Source organism: Carassius gibelio, chromosome A5, assembly GCF_023724105.1.
Source record: "Carassius gibelio isolate Cgi1373 ecotype wild population from Czech Republic chromosome A5, carGib1.2-hapl.c, whole genome shotgun sequence".
Lineage (NCBI taxonomy): Eukaryota > Metazoa > Chordata > Actinopteri > Cypriniformes > Cyprinidae > Carassius > Carassius gibelio.
The window spans coordinates 24,132,343-24,156,677 of NC_068375.1; the positions used below are offsets into that span (position 1 = coordinate 24,132,343).

General features: G+C 35.7%; 1 pseudogene; it reads left to right on the forward strand.

Annotated features, from left to right (window-relative positions):
• The first annotated feature begins 10,228 nt into the window (after positions 1–10,228).
• LOC128005459 (tumor necrosis factor receptor superfamily member 27-like) lies at positions 10,229–23,672 on the forward strand (annotated as a pseudogene).
• The last annotated feature ends 663 nt before the right edge of the window (positions 23,673–24,335 follow it).

Sequence of the window (24,335 nt, forward strand, 5' to 3'; positions counted from 1 at the left end):
ATCAGTAGTAAATGCTCCGCCAACAACGAGAACCAGCATGGCTAGCAAATTAGCTACAATGGCTAGTGCAGAGAAATCTGAAGAAATACCTGCGGATAATGACGGTGTCTCTATGAGTCAGCTGGTAACGGAATTAACAAGGCAACGAGCTTCGATTAAAGAAGACATATCAGCTCTGATTCAAGAATCCATGGGGCCGCTTCAGACATCAGTGAATGCTTTAACTGAGACGTTGGCAAGTTTTCAATCCCGCTTGTGCGCCACAGAGACACTCGCGGGCGATAATTTCTCGGCTTTGTCTGAGGCGGAAAAAACTATCAAAATTCTGAAAGAGCAAAACGCGATGCTTATGGATCGAGTTGATGACTTGGAAAACCGGTCACGGAGAGCAAATATCAGGATTTTAAACGTCCCAGAGAATAGCGAGAAAGGCCAATCTACTGTCAAGTTCGTGTCCGAGATGTTAATGGAAGTCATGGGTCAAGAAGTTTTTGAAAAGCCTCCCGAACTAGAACGAGCACACCGGTCACTGGGTCCAAAACCACAGGAAGGTCGACCTCCGCGGCCACTGGTTATATGTTTTCACAGATTCCAGGAGAAGGAGAAAGCGCTAAGATGGGCCAGACAGAATGAGGCTAAATACAAGGGCTCGACTTTGAGGATCTATCCAGACATCTCAGCCGATCTCGCCAGAAAGCGCGCCACATTTAAAAACGTCAAACAGTTGCTATATCAGAAGAATGTGCGATTTCAATTGCTTCATCCAGCACGGTTACGAGTTCATCACAATGACGAAACTTTCCTGTTCAATACGCCTGAAGAAGCTCAGCAGTTTTACGATCAGCGGATTGCTGCACGTGAATAATTCCTGGCACCATGGCAACGTTATTTTAAACAACAGAAGAGACATGTTGACTTTTAGGTAGGCCTAAGATACTGTGATAACCAGAAAGCCCTTTTCAGGGTACCCTTATTTCTAAGCGCACTTTTTGTTTGAGAGTGGTTTCATGTCTCTTCCTCTGCATGGTCAATTAGGATACCTTATTTTCATTCGTTGAATGTGTCATTGACTTTGTTTGATAAGCATTGAAACACTTTAAGTTATTGGTCGGCTATACTTCATAATAACTGAGATAATTTACAAATTATTCAGTCACACTTATGGTGAATAACGTCACTGCAGATTGGCTAAAAGTTGAAGTCATGCATTTCTAGTTTGGTTACTGAGCGGTACTGTAATAATAGAGCTTCAGATATGCTTTTGCACTCATATAAAGTTTTATTTTATTATGCAGTACCGCATTTATTAATAGTGCTTTGGGTTTACATACACACTTATTTGTATGTTTGACTTTGTTTTTTACTATGCTTAACTCAGATTACTTTGGGAGCTCTGGGGAAAAATGGAACGTATATGGACTTGGACTATCGGGAGTTGAGAGAGTGTTGTGAGCTGCGGTTTGTCTTTGTTCTATGGACAAATCTAGAATGTACTATAGTTTTGGCTGTTTATCAAGGTTTATTATATGTTTCTGTTGGTTTTTTTTTTTTTTTTTTTTTTTTTTTTTTCTCCTCCCCTTCCCCCGGTCACAGACAGAGGATACATTCTATTGTGGATACAATATTTGGGCATATAGATAGATATTAATAAATAATGGCAGGTACGGACAATAAAGTGGAATGTTCTGGAGGGTCAGTAACACGCCTTGTTAGCTGGAATGTTAGAGGATTAAATGGACCAGTTAAAAGAACTCGCATATTTACACATATTAAGAAACTAAAAACTGAAATAGCTTTTCTACAGGAAACACACTTGCGTATTGGAGATCATAACCGACTTAGAAAAGCTTGGGTTGGCCAGGTTTACCACTCTAGTTTTAACCATAGAGCTAGAGGTGCAGCCATTATAATTCATAAAAAAGTACAATTTACTGCATCTGAAACCATTTCAGATCCCCAAGGGCGTTACGTTATTGTATCTGGCCATCTTTTCGGCACACCAGTAGTCCTGGTGAGTGTCTACGCACCCAATTGGGATGACGTTAATTTTGTGAAAAAAATATTTTCCTTGTTACCAGATTTAAACTCGTACCATCTTATATTTGGTGGGGATTTGAATTGTGTCATGGATACAACTATGGATCGATCCAACCCTAAAACTGTACCTCTTTTAAAAATGTCTCAGACTATTGCTGGATATATGACTCAAATTGGATGTGTGGATCCATGGAGGTTTTTATTTCCTGATAAAAAAGAATTCTCTTGCTTTTCACATGTCCATCATACATATTCAAGGATAGACTATTTCTTTACTGATAAAAAGCTTATCCCAGCAATAAAAAACATAGAATACTCTGCTATTGTCGAATCAGATCACGCCCCGGTAATTCTGGATATTTGTTTTACTTACAACTACCCAACACAGTCAGTATGGAGGCTAAACACAACTTTACTTTCAGATGTAAACTTCTGCCAATTCATATCTTGTGCGATTGACAATTTTCTACTAACTAACAAAACAGACTCTATATCACCATCATTATTATGGGAGACGTTTAAGGTTGTAATAAGGGGAGAAATAATATCGTATTCTGCCTTGCGTAATAAAGAAAGGAAAAAAACACAGGAAAAACTAATTGAATCTATTCAGAAAATTGACCGTCAGTATGCTAAGGCCCCAACAGCAGAACTATATAGAGAAAAACTTAGTCTTAAGACAAAATATGATTTACTATCAACAGAAAAAACAGAACGCGATTTGGTTTTTGCCCGTGCAAGATTTTACGAACATGGTGATAAGACAGGCCGTATTCTTGCCCAACAGTTAAAAAGTAAATCAGCATCTCGGCTTATTCCAAAGATTAGGAATACATCGCAAGAAATTACAGTGGATCCCCAGGAAATTAATTCTGTTTTTCATAAATATTATTCAGATCTGTACAGTTCAGAATTTCCACATGATGACTCTTTCATGTCAACATTTTTGGCTAATGTTAAGCTGCCCACAGTTAATATAGACCAAAAGAACAATCTTGATTAACCTCTACAACTTCAAGAGATAGAAGATTCAATTAGAGCCATGCAAAGTGGTAAAACCCCGGGACCAGACGGGTTCCCTGTAGAGTTCTATAAAAAATTTTCCTCACAACTGTCCCCTTTGCTTCTTAATATGTTCAATCACTCTCTTGATCAATCAACACTGCCATCAAGCCTTACACAGGCCCATATCACAGTTCTTCTGAAGCCAGATAAAGACGCCCTTGATTGTAGTTCTTACAGACCTATTTCCTTACTAAATGTAGACGTTAAAATCTTATCTAAAGTACTGGCCTCTAGAATGGAGTGTATAATACCAGATATTATTTCACAAGACCAGACAGGCTTCATAAAGGGGCGCCACTCCTTCATTAACATTAGGAAACTTCTTAATGTTGTGCATTCTCCTGCGTCAGAGGGTAATCCTGAAGTGATTATTTCTCTGGATGCAGAGAAAGCGTTTGATAGAGTCGAATGGAACTATTTATTTGCTGTTTTAGATAAATTTGGATTTGGCTCAAAATTTGTTTCCTGGATTCACCTACTGTATCATCAACCTAAGGCAGCCGTAGTCACAAATAGGATAATATCAGAATATTTTTCCTTGTCCAGAGGCACACGGCAAGGATGCCCCCTTAGCCCTTTGCTATTTATTTTGGCTATAGAGCCATTATCATCAGTACTCAGATCATCACAGTTAATCAGTGGTATTAAAAGAAGAGGTGTAGAGTATAAAGTCTCTCTCTATGCTGACGATTTGTTACTATATATAACTGATCCACTATCATGCATCTCCGAAATTGTGAAAATATTAAAAGAATACGGATACTTTTCAGGTTATAAATTAAACTTCTCTAAAAGTATATGCTTCCCTGTAAATCATATGGCAGATCAGATTACAGTTACAGACTTGCCCTTTTGTATATCAAAATCAAGATTTAAATATTTAGGAATAAATATTACCCGCTTGTACACTGATTTATTTAAAGCAAATTATAATCCCATACTTAAAAAACTAGAATCAGATTTCCAACGGTGGAGTGTTACATACTTGTCTTTAACTGGTAAAATCAATTGTGTTAAAATGAATGTGTTACCCAGATTATTGTATTTGTTTCAGAGTCTTCCAATTTTCTTGCCAAAGTCCTTTTTTCAGTCAATCAATAGGTTGCTGTCCTCCTTTATATGGGGGGGCAAAAGGCCAAGAATATGCAGGGAGTTTCTTGAAAAACCGAAAAAGGATGGAGGATTGGCCCTCCCAAATTTGCAAAATTATTACTGGGCAGCAAATTTACAAAAAATTATTTATTGGTTTCAGTCCCCACATATAGAATGGTGTGAAGCGGAGGCTAATTCTTGCAAATCAACCTCATTGTTGGTGCTGATAACAATGAAGTCACCATTCTCACCATCACAGTTTTCCTCAAATCCAGTTGTAATTTCGACTCTCAAAATATATAATCAGTTTAGACAAGCATTTCAATTAACAGACTTTTCCTTGGAAACTCCCATATGTAATAATCATCTTTTCCCAGCTGCAAAGTTAGATGCTACTTTTAAGCAATGGCAGGACCTGGGCATAGTTAAATGTAGTGACTTTTTCATCGACAATATTTTTGCCAATTACAATGATCTGATTCAAAAATTTCATCTTCAAAAGTCAGATTTTTTTCGTTATCTTCAAGTTCGACACTTTATTCAAGCCCAATGCTCCGTGTTTCCTCATATGCCCTCTGAATCAGGGTTGGACTTGATTTTTAAGACTCCTACACACCTCAAGGGCCTCATTTCTAAAATATATAACTTAATTATGACATTCCAAAATAGGTCACTAGAGAAAATTAAACAGGAATGGACAGGAGAGTTGGGAATTTGCATATCTGAAGACACTTGGGACAAAGCTGTTAACAGAATAAATAAGACTTCATCTTGTGCACGACTCAATCTGATTCAGATGAAAGTTCTCTATCGTATTCATTACAGTAAAACCAAACTGGCTAAAATATACCCAAATATAGATGAAACATGTGATCGTTGCAATGCATTTAAGGCAGATCTAACCCATATGTTCTGGTCATGTACTAAACTGAGACAATTTTGGTCTTCAATATTTGAAATTTTAAACTCCGCATTTAATTTAAGAATTCAGCCTAACCCAATAATGGCTTTGTTCACATAACTCACATAACTAAAGATAAAGAAAATGCCTTGGCGTTTGCAACATTAATAGCTAGAAGAAGAATTCTTTTAGAGTGGAAATCACCAATGCCACCTAAACTGTCACTATGGCTCAGTGATGTAATGTTTTTTCTAAAAACTGAAAAAATCAAATATTTTCTCAGAGGATCAACCAGAACTTTTTACAAGACATGGGATCCTTTAATAATCTATATAGAGAAGAATGTACTCCTCCAACTTTGAGCCAACAACCCCCCTACATTGAATACATTGACCCCTCCCCTTCTCCTATAGGTTTTTTTTTTTTTTTTTTTTAATTATTATTTATTTATTTTTTATTTATTTATTTATTTTTTTGTTTGTTTTTTTTTTTGTTTTTTTTTTATGTTGTGGGTAGAAAAAGTAAAAATGAATGCCTTTGAGAGTGCCTCTGTCACTGAATACTTTCAACGTACCTTGTTTTGATAAAAATATAAATAAAAAAAAAAAAAAAAAAAAAAAAAAAAAAAAAAAAATGAAGGTGTGGCTGCTAAAACAATTTTATAGCTACACTGAAAAAAAACTAAAAAGTAAAATGCACACAATTTTTATTTTGCAAGTTTTTGCATAAATATATTTTAAGGAAATGTAAATATAGAATTAAGTCAAATCTATTTAACTAAGTTAAATTAAATATGTACAATTAAAAGAGAATAAATAAAATCATCTTGGTAAGTTTGAGTAATTTCTACTTAATCACTTGAAGTTTACACTGCAATACTCAAGTACATTTTTACTAAATCATTGTTTGAAAACTTTACAAACAATGTAGCTCTGAAAAAAAAACATGGTATTAAAACTAAGTAAACAAGGCAATAGACAGCTTGTTACACTTTCTAAGATAATACATCTAGTCTTCACGTCACTGTCATTCTGTTGCACTGTGGAAACTTCCGCCATGAAAACAAATTCCTTGTATGCGTAAAAATACCTGGAAATAAAGCTCATTCTGATTCTGATTCAAAATAGTTAATACACAGAGACCACAATACTTGGTACGCAATGCACAACGATGGTAACAATCAGTGTTTGAGTGTAAAGTTGGAGTAGAAAATGAACCACAGAGATGAACACGAGGGAAAGAAGCAGACAGAAAGACAAATGGAAACACAACCTAGCAAGCTGCAAGAAGTTTATCATTCTCTGTGGTGTCAATGCCATACCAACATCCAAGGATTAATATCTGTCAGTGAGATGTAGTCTGCACTAATCAGTGAGGCTGGGTGTTTCATAACGTGCATCTAGTGTGTGAGAACATTATTATACTCATAGGGAAGGTCTTCGTTTCAATTGTTCACATTATATCACTCATCCCCCTCTGAAGTCAGAAGACACTTCTCCTGTGTGCCAGAGTCCGATCATTACAACCTCTTTGGCTTTGGTTCATGTGTGTCTGAGAGCTGTCAGAGTAGGTGAGGTAAGTGACTGTTTATATACCAGCTGCTCTATGGTCAGTGGACATTAATGGCATAAGCTCCACCTACACTTTCATGTTGTGCCATCTGTTGTTGCTTAGTTGGAATATAGCAACTCCTCTGAGTAAGGGTTAAACTATTTCTTCACAAAGCAGTGATGCACCTGCAAGCATATTCTTTTTGACTAGCATGAGCTGTTTTGAACCATTAAATCTCCAGAGTGAATGCAAAATTTCCACAATCGGGTCACATCACAGCTGTAGTTAACTTTTTATTGTCAACGCTTCACACTCATCAGTGTTTTTTTCCTTTCTCTTGGTCTCATCCTATTAAAATGTAATTGTTTCATTTTGACGAGTCAATATATATATATATATATATATATATATATATATATATATATATATATATATATATATATATATATATATATGCACATACACAACAGAACTGGTCAAAAGTTTGGACACATTACTGTTTTTAATGTTGAAAGACGTCTCTTGTGCTCATCAAACCTGCATTTATTTGACTAAATTATTTGATCAAAAATGCAGAAAAACAGTGTATAGTAAAACAGTATAGAACACAGTATATATTCACCAAGGATGTGTAAATTGATAAAAACTTATATTGTAAAAATAAACTAACCTGAAAAAATCCTGAAAAAGGATCAATGGTTGTAAAATAAATATTAATTAACAGAACTGTTTCTAAAACTGGTAATAAACCAGCATATTCAAATGATTTCTGAAGGATCATGTAACACTGCAGACTGGAGTAATGATGCTGAATAATCAGCTTTGCATCACGGAAATAGATTATATTTTAAAGTACAGTAAAATAGAAAACCATTATTTTAAATTGTAACATTGAGTATAAAAGGCTTCTTTCAAAAACGTTAAAAACAGTTATGTGTCCAAACTTTTGACCGGTAAAAATAAAACAGTAAAAATATACCAAATTTAAAATGAAATTTTGTATGAATAAAAGGTTAGGAATCATAGTTGTTTCAAGTGCTTTTAATTTGGAGTGAGGGGCTCCAACATGAATTTTGCCTATAGGCTCTTCAAATGTCAACTGGCCCGGTATGCTGGTTAAAGGACAACAGAAGATGTGCAGGATGCTGTTTTTACATAATTAGTCATGTTTATGTATTTCTCAAATAACCTGGTTTTGAAACAAATGATGTAACATGTTTGTACTATCTCTAAGCATAATTATACCTATTTCATAAGCTGTGACAGAAACTACACAAAACTGAGGTATTGTATGACCATTTGCAGTTTTATTTAGAATTTATATGACAGACTCCAAGGCTTTATATGAATGCATTAGCTTTTTTTGTTAAAAATAAGTGGTTTTGATGTTCACAGAAATCATGTAAACTAAAAGTCTCAAGTGAGTTGCTATATAGTAGAAATGGCCCACACATTCATGAAATCTAAGTGATACTTATCCTTCTCAATGTGTGCTGAAAATTGTGTCTAATGATCAGCAACTAATTACCATCATTATGTGAAACAAGATAACACATTCTAGGAATTTGGTGACAGAAATTAACACTCAATTCTAACATCATTTGCTCAACCTCATGTTGTTCAAAAACAACAAGATTTTCTTTCTTCTGCATGTGGAACATTAAAGAAGATATTTTATGGAAGTCTATGGACAAAAGTCTAGTATGAATGTCAAGTATGGACAAAAAAAACATACAAAGACACATCTTCATTTTCTTTACACATTCATACAGCTTTTGTGTTCCAGAAAGTAAATCAAGTTTGGAAGTAATTTGAGTAAAAGAAAGCATGCTTTCTTTAATGTCCTCCTTTGTTTTACATTGTTTTGCTCATTATGTCTTCACTGCCGGGTCTAAGGCAAATCCCTCGAGGCAGACTCTAGTTCTGGGAGTAGTGCTGATGTTTTCGGGGGTTCATATGCCACTTTTCATAGTTTTTCCTCTGTCAACAGCAGGTGTACAGATATAAGATATGTCCCTGAGGCCATATCAACTACTGTCATCAAAGATGAATTAGCTTTTCTCTTCAAACCACTTATACTTTAATATGCCCTTGTAACTGTGCTAATAGTTAATGTGCAGAACTAAGTCTTTAGGTCTCTCTCTCTCTCCAGGTGGTTGAAGTGTTCTTATCTGAACTATTCTAGTCTGGCTCTGCTCTACGGCCTTCAAACTCCAACTAACACACCCAGACAGACACATTTAGGCATGATCCTAAAATTCAAGCATTTGAGTTATATTGAGATATCTACAAAATAACTTTCTTTTTTGCGTTAATCAGTCATACTGTATTTATTGCCTTGGTCTGAAGTTCGTCATTACAGACTTTGTCTGGGGCACCTTCGTAGAACAACATCTGTCTTAGACTTAAATATGAAGTTTGACGTCAAAACACATACACGTGCGTCTTTTTAGAGGTCAAAGCAAGTCTACGCTTCTGATAAGGATGTGTGTGAAGTGGAAGAGGACAGGAATGGGCTGAGATAAGATTTCAGGGATGAGGTGAACACATGGACGTCCACGACAGCAGGACAACAATGACCAACTATCTGTGAAACTGTTCTGTTAATATAACATCCTGCCAATCTGTAATTTGAATTGCTTAAGATGGGTTAAGGGACAAAACAACCCGTACAAAAGTTCAGACCTGGTCCAGTTCAGACACAATAACCCTGACAAAATATAAAAATACTCCTCCGTGCACTCTCTCCCACTTTCTGTTTTTATCAGTTTTTTCTTCCTTTGCCAAAACTACTATGACTGCTATGCAAGGCTACAGTGCCCTCCTACTCCCTCACTCACACACACACACACACACACACACACACTACAGTCTTTTCAGATCTTTTCATCAACAAGCCACAATCACTTAAACAAAAATGTTTCACTTAATAGTTGCACTTAACAATTTCATAATAGCTTGTGTGTTTGATAATTGTAAATAAATTTGATACCTTGTATTCTCAGTCGGGTCAAATAAGGCATAGCAAACATGGCCTGATGTGGTAGGCTTCGTGCCAAGATCACTGAGCTGCAGCTGCAGCGCTCAGCTTAGTGTGATGCAATCTAATAATGGAATGCAATATAATACAATGTACTGTAATGTGATATAATGTTATGATCTACAATTAAATATGAAAAAGAACTGAGTATTAAATGAATTGTGCTATATGTCTTATTAAGTTATGTAAGGGTCGAGTCAACTTCGTAGGTCAATTTATTATTGCCCCCTTGTGTCCTTAAGAGGTTGCTGCAGCGAGTTAACAGTTGAATTTATAATTAAAAAGATGAAATCCTCTTTGAACATAGCCTAGCTATTTTGGGGGGAGGGGACTTATTTTATTTATTTGTATATATAAATTATACGGTTTTATATATAGCCTATGCACGTTATATATTTATTATACGGCTGCTTGTGGTTGGCGAACAGTAGCTAGCTACTACGCCACAGTAGTATAAATAAACAAGCTATCCAAACAAAATGAAAAATTTCCATTCAAGAGTATTTCTCAATGAAATGGACTTTGACCGTGGCGGTGGGAGCTCGAGCATCTCGGCTTCTTCGGCTGCTGCGGATCTCTGTCACGGTGCGAACATGTCGGGACATGCCTGCGTGACGTGCGTGTCCCCGCGAGTAAATACACTCGACTGGCCAAGTGTGCCAGTCAACTTCAACCACAAGAAAAACTGAACCGAATTAAACCAAAGCCACAGGAGACTGTTACTTTAATAGGACAGAGAATTAAGTGACTGCTGAGATTGTCCCTGGCGCAATGTAAGTGTGGATGAAATTGTCCCTAATATGCGACTTTAAAGGAGATTCATGATGTAGCCGGTGCTCTCTGCTGTACTTTTCAATCGTAGCAGTGCGCCCTACTTATTTCAATTTGACCACCTTTCTTGGATTTTATGTTAGATTATTCCCAACAGATCATTTAACGTAGGTATTTTTGTATTAGATGGCACCTCGATGTGTGCTCTCGCTCTCTCTGTTTCTCTGTGTTCTCAGATCGAGAATGGACGAGAATGGATGGACATTAATCTTTATTATTGAAACGAACCTAAATAGCTGACTATAACCTATATTACATGAAACTATTTCCCTCTTTTGTCTTTTCTGTTTCCTTCTCTGATACCTCCTTCACTATACACGATAAAATGGACTGCAAATGCTTTTTTTAACAGATGCTGATCTAAAACTCTTAGATGACTTCCACTTATTATCACTCTTAAATGATTGTCTAATATATAAAATGTTTAGTGAACTTTAACATTAGAAAGATTAATATTCAGTGATTACTTCATCCTCAATGTAAAAAAAATTATAATTTAAATGTTTTAAGACAATAAGAACTACAGTGTTATCAAAATCTGCTTTTTACCTTAAAAAGTACTAATAGCCACCATAATATAAGTGGTATAATATGGTACAATAATGAGTCATCGTAAGTGAAATATTGCCAATACTTATGTATAGACAGTGCACAGGGTCACACACAAGACTAAAATAATGCAATAAACATTACCTGAATAACAGAAAATGTAATACAATCTTAACACAACACCTAATATACATTACTGATAACAAAAACAAGAATTGTAATTTTTATAATTTATGTAATGTAATAATGTAATTTTATAATGATGTAATTAAATATAATAATATGTGAAGTATCATTTAGGGCCTTCTGTGAATGTCCCTTTACCTTTTATTATTATTATCATTTATTTTAATTTTACCATAAATTATATGGTAACTAATAGTTTTTATTTACAAAAATCTTACATTTTACAGTATTTTACAGTAAAATTACACATAATTTTAAGCTAATTTACACTTTTTCCCTTTAATTTGTTAATTTGTCAATTAACAGTTAACATAACTTTAGCAGCATGTATTATTTTACATACAGGCCTCATAGTTTTGAATTGAGGATTGTAATTGAATTGTAAGCCCATGTTCGCATGCTTTATGTTTTAACTCTTTGTTTCTGATTCTCTTAGATATGCGATGGATTGCTCGATGGACGAGTATTACCACACCGTTCAATGCCACAAATGCCCTCAATGTCCACCTGGCCAAGAGCTCAAAGAGGTGAGAGAAAGAGAGCGAGACTGAGTGCAAGTGAGCAAGAAAAATGCCCTGCTGTGTATCCAAAATTTTCAGTATTACCTTAAAGCAAACATTTGAAAAGTCATTCACTTTATTAATCAACATTTGAGAAGCCCAGAGGCTGTGTGAAGAAGACAACACCTATAATTAACTGGCACTTATTTTTAAACGCATGAAGATGAACCCCTGCAGTCAAAGTCATCAACATCTGTTGATTGACTTTGTCAGATAGCATGTTGTTATTTTTTTAAACATTTGATTATGCAGATGTTTAATTTTGTAGTAACTGCTGGACTTATGGGTTAGTATTCCTTGACATACAAGCAAAGGATAAAACTAGTTCTTCATTCTATTTCATTTTAAAAATAATTATTTTGTAATATATTATAATATATTTATTTTTATTTATATAAACCCATATATATATATATATATATATATATATATATATATATATATATATATATATATATATATATATATATATATATATATATATATTGATAATGTGACTTTTTTTCAAATAATTAGCAATTTTGATAATGTAAAATTGCAATTGTCTTCGGTTTATAACTATTTTTTTATGTAATTTTACATTTTTTATTTTTATTTTGTTAAAAAATGTGAATGTCTCTCTTAGGTCTGTTTTATGTACATGATAAATCTATATGATGACATAACATGTTAAAAATGTCCAAAGGAGAGCCGCAATTTGTGGACTGTGTAAACATGCTGTAGTATCCCATTCCTGCCACCAGAGGCTTACACATGACCTTAAATGACTTACAAACAGGGCTAGGTTACATAAGCTGCGTTCTCAGAAAACTTGAACACATCCAGTGTGCTTATCATGTTACTGAATATGATTGTGTGTGTGTGGGCTGTTAGGACTGTGGTTATGGTGCAGGCGTGTCAGCTGTGTGTGGCGTATGTGACGTTCGGTGGTTTAAGGAAGACTGGGGCTCTCACCCTTGTGCACGGTGACAGAACTGCCGGAGACTCAATAGACACCAAATCAAGCGCTGCACACACACAGACAACACAGTGTGTGGAAACTGCCTCCCTGGGTAAGACTTTCTTACTCACTCACTCACTCACTCACTCATACTCACACACACACACACAAAAAACAAAACAACCTTTATGCAACCTGATTTGTTCAGCTGATAATTGTGATCAACCCAAACACTAATTATTGCATACAACATTGCACCGAAAACTTCATAGTCTCACACACACCTGTATCCTGGTTTTCATCCCCCTTTTTTAATTTATTTTTTATTGCAGTTTCTACAGTAAAATGCGACTGGATGGACTAGAAGATTTAGAATGCCTTCCATGTGACCCAGTCCCCTTCAAAAACATACAGTGTAACTGTGAGTACCATACTGAAAAATACAACCTTCACCAACATGACTGTGGACAAGTCTGAGCACTGTGTTCTGTTCAGTTCTGTTATGCTTCATCCATCTGTTTTTGAACAAAATGTATCATATTTGACTGTCCCATAAGCAGAGCTCAAGCAGCCCATTTTTTCCAGCAACCATGTTAAAGGGATGGTTCACCCAAAAATTCTGTCATCATTTACTCACCTTCATGTGATTCCAAACCTGTATGAATTTCTTTCTTCTGCTGAACCCAAAAAAGATGTTTTGAAGGATGTAACTACACAGTTGATGGGAGCCAGGGACCATAGTATGGACTAATATACTTTGGAAGCCAATGGCTACCATCAGCTGTTTGGTCTGTGTACTTTATTCTGGTCACTTGTTTTTCTACTTAAAAAAATAAATAAAGACAAATTAGAAACCTTCATTTTGTTTAAGAAACAGAAAACAACATATTTGTTTAGAGTGTCTGTATTTTCACGGCTGCTGTGTGTTATTGACAAAAAAAAGATGTTACTTTATTCATAACCAGTAAAACGGCATTTGACTTTTACTGTGATATAAAATTAAATGGAATAAAATATGATACACACCATTGCTGATTTTAGACTACTCATTTTAATCTAGGCATATTTAAGAAAACCCTCACAGGTAACATGTTTTCATTTACTATTACAAAAAGCAATTGAAGCTATACATCTCTTATGTATAATTTTTTAATTTTAAATATTGTTATTTTTCTTAAAAAAACGAATCGATTCACTACCTGGAAAGATGTGAGACACTTTTAATTATGAAGGAGCGCTTTTTATTTAACTTCTTTTGGACTGATACACTGCAACACAGCCATTGAGTGACATTAAACAGCTTGAAAGATCAAAGACAATTTTATTATTATTCTGACTGGATTCAACTGAAAGAATAAAGTCATATACACCTAGGATGAGTTGAGGGTGAGTCATTTATGAGATAATTTTCATTTTTGTGTAAAGTAGAAAATTTAATGAACAGAAGGTACACGGACCTGTTTGGTGACCCGCATTTTTCACAACCAGAACATGGCAGGAATGTAACTTTTCTTCTTCTTTTCACCTATTAATTTTTTTATTTTATTTTTAATTGCAGTTGGCAAACCATCATAAAAGGTGCATTTCTACCACCTGGCGGTCTAGAATATGTGGTAATTAAAGTCATAGTGATGGGAGTAACTCTCAGTCAATTGAACTAGTTGTTTTGCAAAATAATTCACTGGCCCTGTCCTAAATTGCATTAGGACATCCTCATGATAATCCTCACGATAATCCTAACTTTCGTGATGTAATGTTGCTTTGACTATCGGGTAGAAGTCTGCTGCGGAGCTCACCTTAGTCTGGGCTCGAAGATGGTTCTTTTTCTTACAAAAACGCATTGATTTGCTACCGCAAAGATGTGAGAAACTTTTTATTATGAAGGAGTGCTTTTTATTTAACTTCTTTTGGACTGATGAACAGCAACACAACTGCAAGGGTTTAGGGTGCCATTTGGGACAGTGCCTTTGAAAGCAAAAATAATGACAACACACATGAAAAAACCACACGCTGGTGACATCTTCTGGTCAGAACAGTGTTAATGCAAAGTTTGCCCAAATGTACAGAAAGGCACCTTTTTCAAACTAATTACAAAAGTGTCTATGAAAGTATAATCAACTAAAAGTAATGTAATAATCATTAAATACCCTTAAATATTAAGTGCCTGTCTAATTTGGGTTCTTTTATAAAAAAGATGTTTTTAGGCAGGACTTGGCTAATTAACTTAGAAACAGATAACACGCTCCCTTTTTGATTATACATGCATGTTCATTAAAGCTGCAAATCACTGATTCAGAACAAAATATTCACAAAGGTTTCGAAATCACCCATGGCACAAGCAAAGTACAGTTGCTTATATATTGGGCTATTTTTCACCAAACTCATTCAGAATAATTTAAAATGATCAGCATATACATTTGTGCATTGGTGCTACAGAGTCACTGAATAACTGAATTCGGATACCCAGTTGCCTCCTTTTTGATCTACAGAAGAAAGAAAGTCAAACATGCTTGGAACGTCATGAGTAAATGATGACTTGAGAATGATGAGAATTATTGTTTTATTTATTTTTTTGTGTGTGAATTGTCACTGTAATAAAGATTTACACAACCTTGAAACACAAACCCATGTCAATATATTGTAAATATGTGCATACACATTCACCGTTTTATTTCATACATAAAGGCACACTTCCTTCACGTTTTCATCCTCTCAGAGTTGTGGTACTCTCTTCACCCTGGCATGCACTCATTCCCTCCATGCTTTAATGCTCTTAACTGTGCTTCAGTTTTTACTCCTTCTTTTCTCACTGTTTTATCTCTGTTCTCTTTATTCTCTCAACATGATTACTGGTGAAGTAAGAGGGAAGGTATTTATCCAGCATGGATCAGTCAATGCTCTTTGAAAGTGCTCAGCATGGACTGAGGGTCGATCCTCCCTAAACCCACTCCATCATGGATTGAGGTTTTTAGCATTCTGCTGATCAGATACACTGCCAGCAACAGGAAGAGGGATGTTTAAAAAGCAAGGGAAGCAACAGAAGAAGGCAGCAGCAGTTGTTGTGCTTTTAAAAGTGAGAATCATAGATATTTACAGAGCTATAGATTCATGACCATTTAGTTGTTGATGTGTACTTCATGTGTTCTTAGGCAGCCATACAATTTGTTTAATGAAATGTAGTTATGATGAATAATCTTACTCCAGTGAGCTACTGGATCACTGAGTCAGTGATTTGAACTTGATATCTGAATCTTTAAACAAATAGTTATTTTGACCATTTAATTTTTTTCAGTGTCTGTTGCACAAATCAAGCTGAGCAAATCATATAAATCAGCCAGGTTAACGTTTTTATTTTTATTTTTATTTTTTTTTACTATTTTACTAACAAAGTAAAGAGACCTGAAACATAAAAAACTGAATTACCCCACGAAAAAAATAAAAAAATACTGAATTGCCTGTTTACCAAAAGAAAGAAATCTTAAATAAGGACTGCATTTCTTAATAAAAGTTGATCTTGCTAGTATGTGGTCTAACTGATTCTTCTGTTTTCAGGAGGAGAAGTGACTGGTGCGACAAAAGTCCAGACCTCAGCACCTCCCATCCAAAGTTACCGCTTGTGCAGCAACAGCTGAATTAACAACCATCCTATTTGCTATTGTGTGTATCACCTACCAGACACGGGCTTCACTTAGGAAGACATGTAAATGCACTCCATATACTTACAAAAGTAATCCATTAACCACTAGGTGTGTCTTAAAACATAAATGTTAACTCACATTTCATTCAACCTTTACTCTCAGGTTGTTTATCAGCTGTCAGTAACAGTCACCAAGACAGTGACACAGCTCTGGTTCCCTTAACAACCTTACACACAGTGATGCAGAATGCAGAAGCGGACACATCAAGTAAGTTTGTATGACAGGCTGTGAATTACAACTTGATTACAGACACAATAGGATGTGATGTAAAAATAAGCAATGTCGCCTGTACACCACAAAGCATATTGTCACCTTCAAAAATAGATTCAAAGTCTATTTAAAGGGGTCATATGATGTTACATGCACTTTTACAAGTTGTTTGAACAGAAATGTGTGTTGGCAGTGTGTGTATACAACCACCCTATATGATAAAAATCCATCCAGTGTTTTTTTTTTTTTTTTTTATTCTGCTCAAATCTTTACCCCTCTCTTAAATCGAGCTGATCTCAAGATGCCTGTCTGTGTGACAGGCCCCTCCCACGATAGTTTGATTGACATTAGCGTCTTAGCAAGGACTGGAATGGCGTTTTACCGGAATGAGCTGTCATCAGTCCGCTATTGTTTCACCACCAGAGCAGATGTAGTCTCCTAAGTGATTGGTTTTTTTGTTGTTGTTGGATGTAATAATGAACACAACAGTTGCCATTTACTCCCAACATCTGAGCCGCTGAAGACATTGGATTAATGTTATATTTGTTTTTGAAGAGAATACAACCCTGATCCACATAAATATATATATATATAGCTTCACCTACAGAAGAAGTGAGTGTAAGGTTTTTCTAATGAATCTTTGCAAATCGCCTTATCTTTGCAAATCCTTATAATGTGCTAGTTAGCAAGTTTCATCATGAATGTAGCTAAAGTAAAAAGTCTCTCTGAGAGCAGCTCAAAGAGAGGGGCGGAGTCAGCAGAGCTCATTGACATTTAAAGGAAAATGCTACAAAACAGCTTGCTCTGAAAAGAGCTGTTTTTGACATGGTAAAACATGTTTTTTAAACTACCATTGAGAAATTTTAACCAAACTATGTTTTCAGACAGACTTTTCATCAACTTGTGGAAAACGGGTATCCTATGACCCCTTTAAAACCAATGTCTTAGCATGACAGTATGGTGTTTCTAATAGGAGCCTTTTGCTGACACTGATTATCTGTGTTATCCCATAATAAAGAAACTATAGAGTTTAACTATATAGCTTTATAGTTATTAAGTGCAATAAAGCAGTGAAAAGAACTGAATCTGCTGCTTGCGCTTTCAGAAGGCTACGCAAAGTATATGGTGTTTCTTACAGTTTCTCTACGTCAACTGACAGAACAATGCCTAAGACTGACAGTCTTACTCAACATCTTTATCCAACAGCAGTATAACTCTTGTGATTGAAAGACAGATACGTAGAGTTGGGTCCGAGTCCACCTTTGTCGAGTACGAGTCAAGACCAAGTCCACAAACATCGAGTCCAAGTCCGAGTCCGAGTCCAAAAGGGGCCGAGTTGGACTCAAGTCCGAGTTCTTAAAGGCCGAGTCCGAGTCGAGTCCGCCCGAGTCCAGAAAGTAATTAAATTAAAAAAGATTAGAAATTGGTATTGTACATTTTTACATTAATATTTTAACCTTTCAACCCATTAAACCAATGGCAATATAAAAATGAAATAAAAAAAATACCACTGTTACATCTAGTCATTGCCATTGAACATTTTTATTTTATGTCAACAGAACTAGTTTCCTTTCAAAAAAGTTTTCAAAGGTTTTATTGTATTACAAGTGCATGAAAATACAAATGAACCTATTTTATTATTGTATCACACTATATTGTCCTCCAGTTAAAGATGACATTTCAGTTATTTAATGCCTCTCCCCCACATTTGACAGAGGTAAAGTGCAGCCAATGAGGAGATCCTTAATGATGACATTATGAATTTCTTGTTGTCTTGAAGAACTTGCATCATAAAGTTGCATTGCTTGTTTGGTCAGTTCTGGTCTTGCAAATCCTGCAATGCTGAGCTGTGCAGCATCTGTTGGTTGCTGCTGCTGTCTTTGGTACTCGGTTGCATCGGTTTTCGGATCACCAGTACACTGAACCGAAAACCGTTTCTTTCGGAGGCGTCCGATTTGAGAACCGATGAACTGATGATACTGCGCATGCGTGTAATTTTTCAAGTATTTTGTTAAACATCGGAAAGTGTGATAAAACTATATATATATATATATATATATATATATATATATATATATATATATATATATATATATATATATATATATATATATATATATACGTTTTCTTTTTTAAGATAGGGGCTACATGTTTCTAATCTGTATATTGTAGATTATGTATGGGCCAAAGGGGTTTTCAGGGAAGTTAGACAATAATTAAGACTCTAAAGACATGTTTAATATGAATAAGGGATGATTTATGAAATATCTGTACTGTATTTATAGTTAATGATGACAGATTCACAAACTGAGTTTGTAGTAAACAGAACATGAAGAAGAGTAGAGCAGCTGATGATACTGAACTGCAGCATGTGCCGGTGTCCTGACATTTTATCCTACCCTGTCAGATTTTCCTACCCGGGTTTTGAGCGATTCGCGTTCTCGAGTCAAGAACCGGTTGTATCAGTTTTCAGATCATCAGTAAACTGAACCGAAAACCGTTTCTTTCGGACGCGTCCGATTCGAGAACCGAGGAGCTGATGATACTGCGCATTCGTGATTCAGCATGAAGCCGAATGACTCACAGCGCGTCTGAACCAAACTGATTCTTTTGGTGATTGATTCTGAACTGATTTTGTGTTAATGTAATGAGTGCGGGTAAACCGAGGGCTTGAATGAAGGGCAATCTGACGAAACGTAAGTTCATTTAATAACAAATACATCGCAATGGATTATGTATCCGGTGAACTGTTTTTTTTTTTCAAACGGTTTATTGAATCAAACCGTCCGAAAGAACCGGTTCGCGGAAAAGAATCGAACTTCCCATCACTAATCCACATTGATATCCAGTGAGTGGTGCGTGTGCGTTTTCGTCTGCAAGCAGGGTGTGGTGCGGTAAAATGACAGAAGGGGAGACATTCATTAATTTATCATTTCAATTTTATGCTGGTTTTATTGTTACACGTGACGCGGACTCGACTGTACTCGGAATATTTTCAGAGTCCAAAATGTTCAAGTCCGTGTCAAGTCCGAGTACAAATTCACCCGAGTGCGTGACAAGTCCGAGTTCATTCAAAATTGGACTCGAGTCCGGACTCGAGTCCGAGTCCAAGTTCGAGTACCCCAACTCTACAGATACGAGTTGTTAAAAAAGATGAAAAAGTATCACAGAATAGTCCCATACAACAAATGCGTTCAAATGTGTTCATTAAATTAAATAATCTACCAATGGGACAAATGAGCTCAATTTAAGACTGATGTAATGTTATGTTTTATCTATGTTGAGATATTTTTTAGAAGAGAGTGAGACATAGGGTGGATTGCATGACAAGGATTCAATTTAGCAAAGTTTAGAGCTAATGAAGGATTTGCTGATCAGGGTTTATCAGCAGCAATGACTGGCGCTCACCTCATCATCACTGCCGCTGTTTAATGTTACAAATTTTCCTCCTATCTAATCTTTGTCTGAATCTGAGAACTGCCGCGTTCAACCTTCATTTATACTAGCAATAAACACCTCTCTGAGACCTGATGAAACACCCACTGTTTCTGTCTTTGTTTAATCTGCCACATAATGTAATTGTATGTGCACTGTCATTTAATCATCTAATAATGAACATTCAAAAACTGTGGGCCCTATCACACACCCGGTGCAATGCGACGCAAGGCAAGTGTGTTTGCTAGTTTCAGTCCGGCGCTGTTCGCATTTTCCCGTCCAGCGCCACATCATTTAATTAACAAAGGCACATGCACCCATTTGTGCACCCATGTGCGTGCAGGTCTAAAAAAAGATGTGTGTTCAGGCGCATTGCTGGAACATTGTTATTTTAAGGAGCTGAAAATAGACTGTGCCATAGACCAACTCAATCCTGGTCTAAAGTCTAAAGTCAGTGGTGCAATATTTTTTTGATTTTTAATCTGCTTGTCCCGTAGATGTTCTGCTCGCACACTTTAACTTCGTGCACAAACAGATTGGTTTCTTCGTTTGAGAAGCGTTCAGCTTTTCCGCCAACAAATTCCGTCATGTAAATAGCAATCCACCATGGCCCAAGCACATCTCGCTCTTAAAGGGAGTGGGAGATGACACTCTGATTGGTTTATTGAACGTTACGCCCATTGCTTATTAAGAGAATAGGGACAGCCCATTCCCAAAATGGGTTGTCCACGGACCGTTTTTCCGTCGTTAAAATAGCAAAAGTGTATTTGGACACACCCTGAGTGTACCTGCGCCATATACTTTACACTTTGCCTTTAGATCGTTGAAATAGGGCCCTGTAAGTTAAAAGTTGAGATTAAATTTTATGTCTAATTGAGATTTAAATTTATGTTTAAACTTTTGGAGCAACAGGATTAAAATTTATCTATTTTAAATATAAATTAAATCCAGGGTCAAAAGGTGCTTTAAATGTAAAGTTGTTTATTTTTAAACAAGGTTTTTAAAGATGGTTTGAACAGAATTATTGGATAAACCTTAATTTAATCTAGATTTAAGATTATTTCTTATTGGTCCAGCCCACACATAATATTTATTAAGAAACAGCACCAAAATAATCTTTGCTTATAATTACAGTATATCAGTGATGTATTTAAAAAAAGAGTAAGAAAGAGATGCAATGATTGTGCAATGATCTTATTTGGTCTGTGTCCTATAAGATACTTACCTGCTATTGAAGGATCCCTGCACGCTTGATGACATCACCACCATCACAACGTCTGATCTTGGCCTGAATGGGTGTGAGGTTCTTCCTCTGGTGCGAAGCTTGGCCTGCACTAATCCTGCAACAGGAGTCATCATGCAGGCAACAGAAACACCTGAAAGTTCTTCAGACTCAGCCCTTTCACGACAGCATGTCGTTCTCACAGGAGGAGAGTATACAGTGAGGCCCTGCTGTGCCGTAGAGCAGCAGACAGCCTGGGGTCTTCATGCTCCGGTTGAGTGCACTGAACTGGACCTTCAGCATCTCTCCAATGCCCCAGAGCTCCAGACATTAGGACCTTCATAGCCAGAAATATCCCACAGTGCTCCCAGGCCTGATGCTGCAGGAGCTGGAGAGTAGAAAGCAATAGGGGAATGTGGAAAAGGAGATTGTTAATGTGAAGAGAGATCACAGAAGCAAACGTATGATCATGGTAATGAGTTACTTAAGGAGACAACATACACACTCAGTACAAACTATTAAGTGAAGCCAGTGTGTTACTGTTGTTTGACATTTCTGCAATGTGAGAAACAGGTTTTTATGAGCACAAAAGGGCATTAACGGGACAGAGGCAGAGAGTTTCCATTTTTTCAGTTATGACACTTCACACATTTGGTAGAGTACATGATTCATTGAACTGTTGCTGCTACTCCACTTTGGAAATACTAGTCGACTAATCAAAATGTAGTCATTTTAATGTTACGATTTAAAATCAATACATTATTTTGAAAAGTGGGTAATGAGCGGAAAACAAATTCATTTAATTTCACCTCAGACCTTACAAGTGCTGCTTTTAAAATCATAAAAATTATTTACTCAGTGAAAGTATAACAGCTGGAAAGACATGAGGGTGAATAAATGGTGTGAAATGATTTTCTGGGAACCGCACAGTAAATGTAGTTCCAGGAAGTGCTTGACCACATGTCCATATCACTTCCTCAAATGATTTCACTTATTCCAAAAGTCCTGACTTAGAACAGCAAGAATGATAACACACCAAATTATTTTGTTTTATTATGTATGGAAAGCACATACTCTTGTACTTCCGTTGTCTCTATCTAAAACCCCCAAATTATTTCCATGTTTTTGTCAAATTGGAGCACAACATTGGGACTGATTCTGGCAATGTTAAGTCCCCATCCCGGGATCATTCCTGGGATCAATCCTGGGATGCGTTTGTGTTCAAACAGAAGGCACATTGGCAGTTTTCCAAAATTAGCATACTGTGTGAATGGGGCTTCAGTTCAGATTTCCAACTTTTTTTATCTTTTTATTTTACAGCATTGCAAAAGTTGAGCTAAACTATTTTGACAATGTGATAAAGGACCTGTGCTCCTGTTTAATTTCATACACACCAAGAATATTCCAAGATTCAGTATTTTGGCAGAATATAACAGTATTTATCCAATAACTCGTTTACACAAATTCAAGTAGGCTACACAACCTTTTACGTATACAGTAAATTAACTGCACAGAGCACATGATGTCTTCAATATTCCTAAAAACATAATTTAACCTTATTACAACCAGCATGTGGAAACCTGTCTTAAAACACACGCATTACAGTTCTTTGAAGAAGACTGCAGTTAGTGGCCTGAGGAGCGAGCTCTATTGTCAATAAAAGTGTTATTTGTGTGCGCTGGCGCCAGCACTTTAGTCAGCAGGTATGTCGGTGAATACACAAAGATGTGTTTAAAGTGGTTTGGTGGACAGATGCAGGTGGGATGCCACAAAAACTGTACAGTTATACAATATTGCATAGGATATTTGGCTTTGCTCTATGCCAAATGTTCAGTCCTCCGAGTGGCAATGGCATCGAGCATCATTAGAAGGTGTTGGGTTCATTTCGTTTAGAGCTCACACCAGATCATTCCGAATCGTCTTCATGTATAAAAAAATATAAAAATTTGAAAGTATAAAATAATGCAACAAAAATGAAGATTATGATACATTCTTCTCCCATTTTATTCAGGTGACGTTGAAGTGCATTAAAGAAGGTTTGTTAGAGTTATTTCCTGAGTAGTTTAGAAGTTGGCATTTTAAGTTGCTGAGAATGAAGCACAGCAATGACCTTCAAAATGGACTGTATCTAAAAAGGCATTTAAAGCAATTGCTCATCTTTCTGCACCTTAGATAACTATTGCTTTTCATGTATAAAGCTAATATAAAAGCTTTAATATTTTAGCATTAATATGTAATTATTCTAGTGTAAAATGGTGCTAATTTCTTTTCTGTATATTTTGTATTTTGTATTTGTTTTGCTAAATATTTATAGGATCATGTTTTAATAAAAGCTGCATTTTTCATCAGTGTTAAGTGTGGTATACTGTGTTGTATGTAGCAGTAGGGTTTTTTTCTACTATATTAGGGTGAATGTGTTCTTAATCAATAAATCAGGAACAGTATTTGGGGAAGAAATGCAATTATGCTATTATTGTCGGTGTTGTTTTGTTAAGTATATTTCAAATAAATAGTTTTTCTATTTTTTTATTGAGCTAATGTCACATTTATTTTGTAGAATTTAATTTGCATCAGTAAAGGTGTCACAAATTAAATGTTTAAAACATACATTAAAACAATTATTGAATTAAACAAAAAAATCTAAAAAGGTCGACCTTTAAACTTTTATATATCAAACTGAAAAATGCACAAGCTTCACTGAAAGAAAAACTCATACAAAGATGTATTAATTTGTAAACACAGAAAGTTCTGTCTTCTCAGATATTTGTATGTGTATTTACATTTACAATAAAGCTCGAGAAAAACTAAATATGGGAGCTGGTCCTTTGAAACATAATCCATTAAAAACGTATAATCCAATGTTAAATGTTTATATGGGATTTACCTGATTTCTAACATCATTTTCACATTTGGAAAGCAAATGGTTTATTTTAAAGGAGAACCAATCTGTCTATGCTGAAGAAAAAAATAAAATAAAATATAAAACAGAGAATATATCAAGACCCTCACAGGTGAACA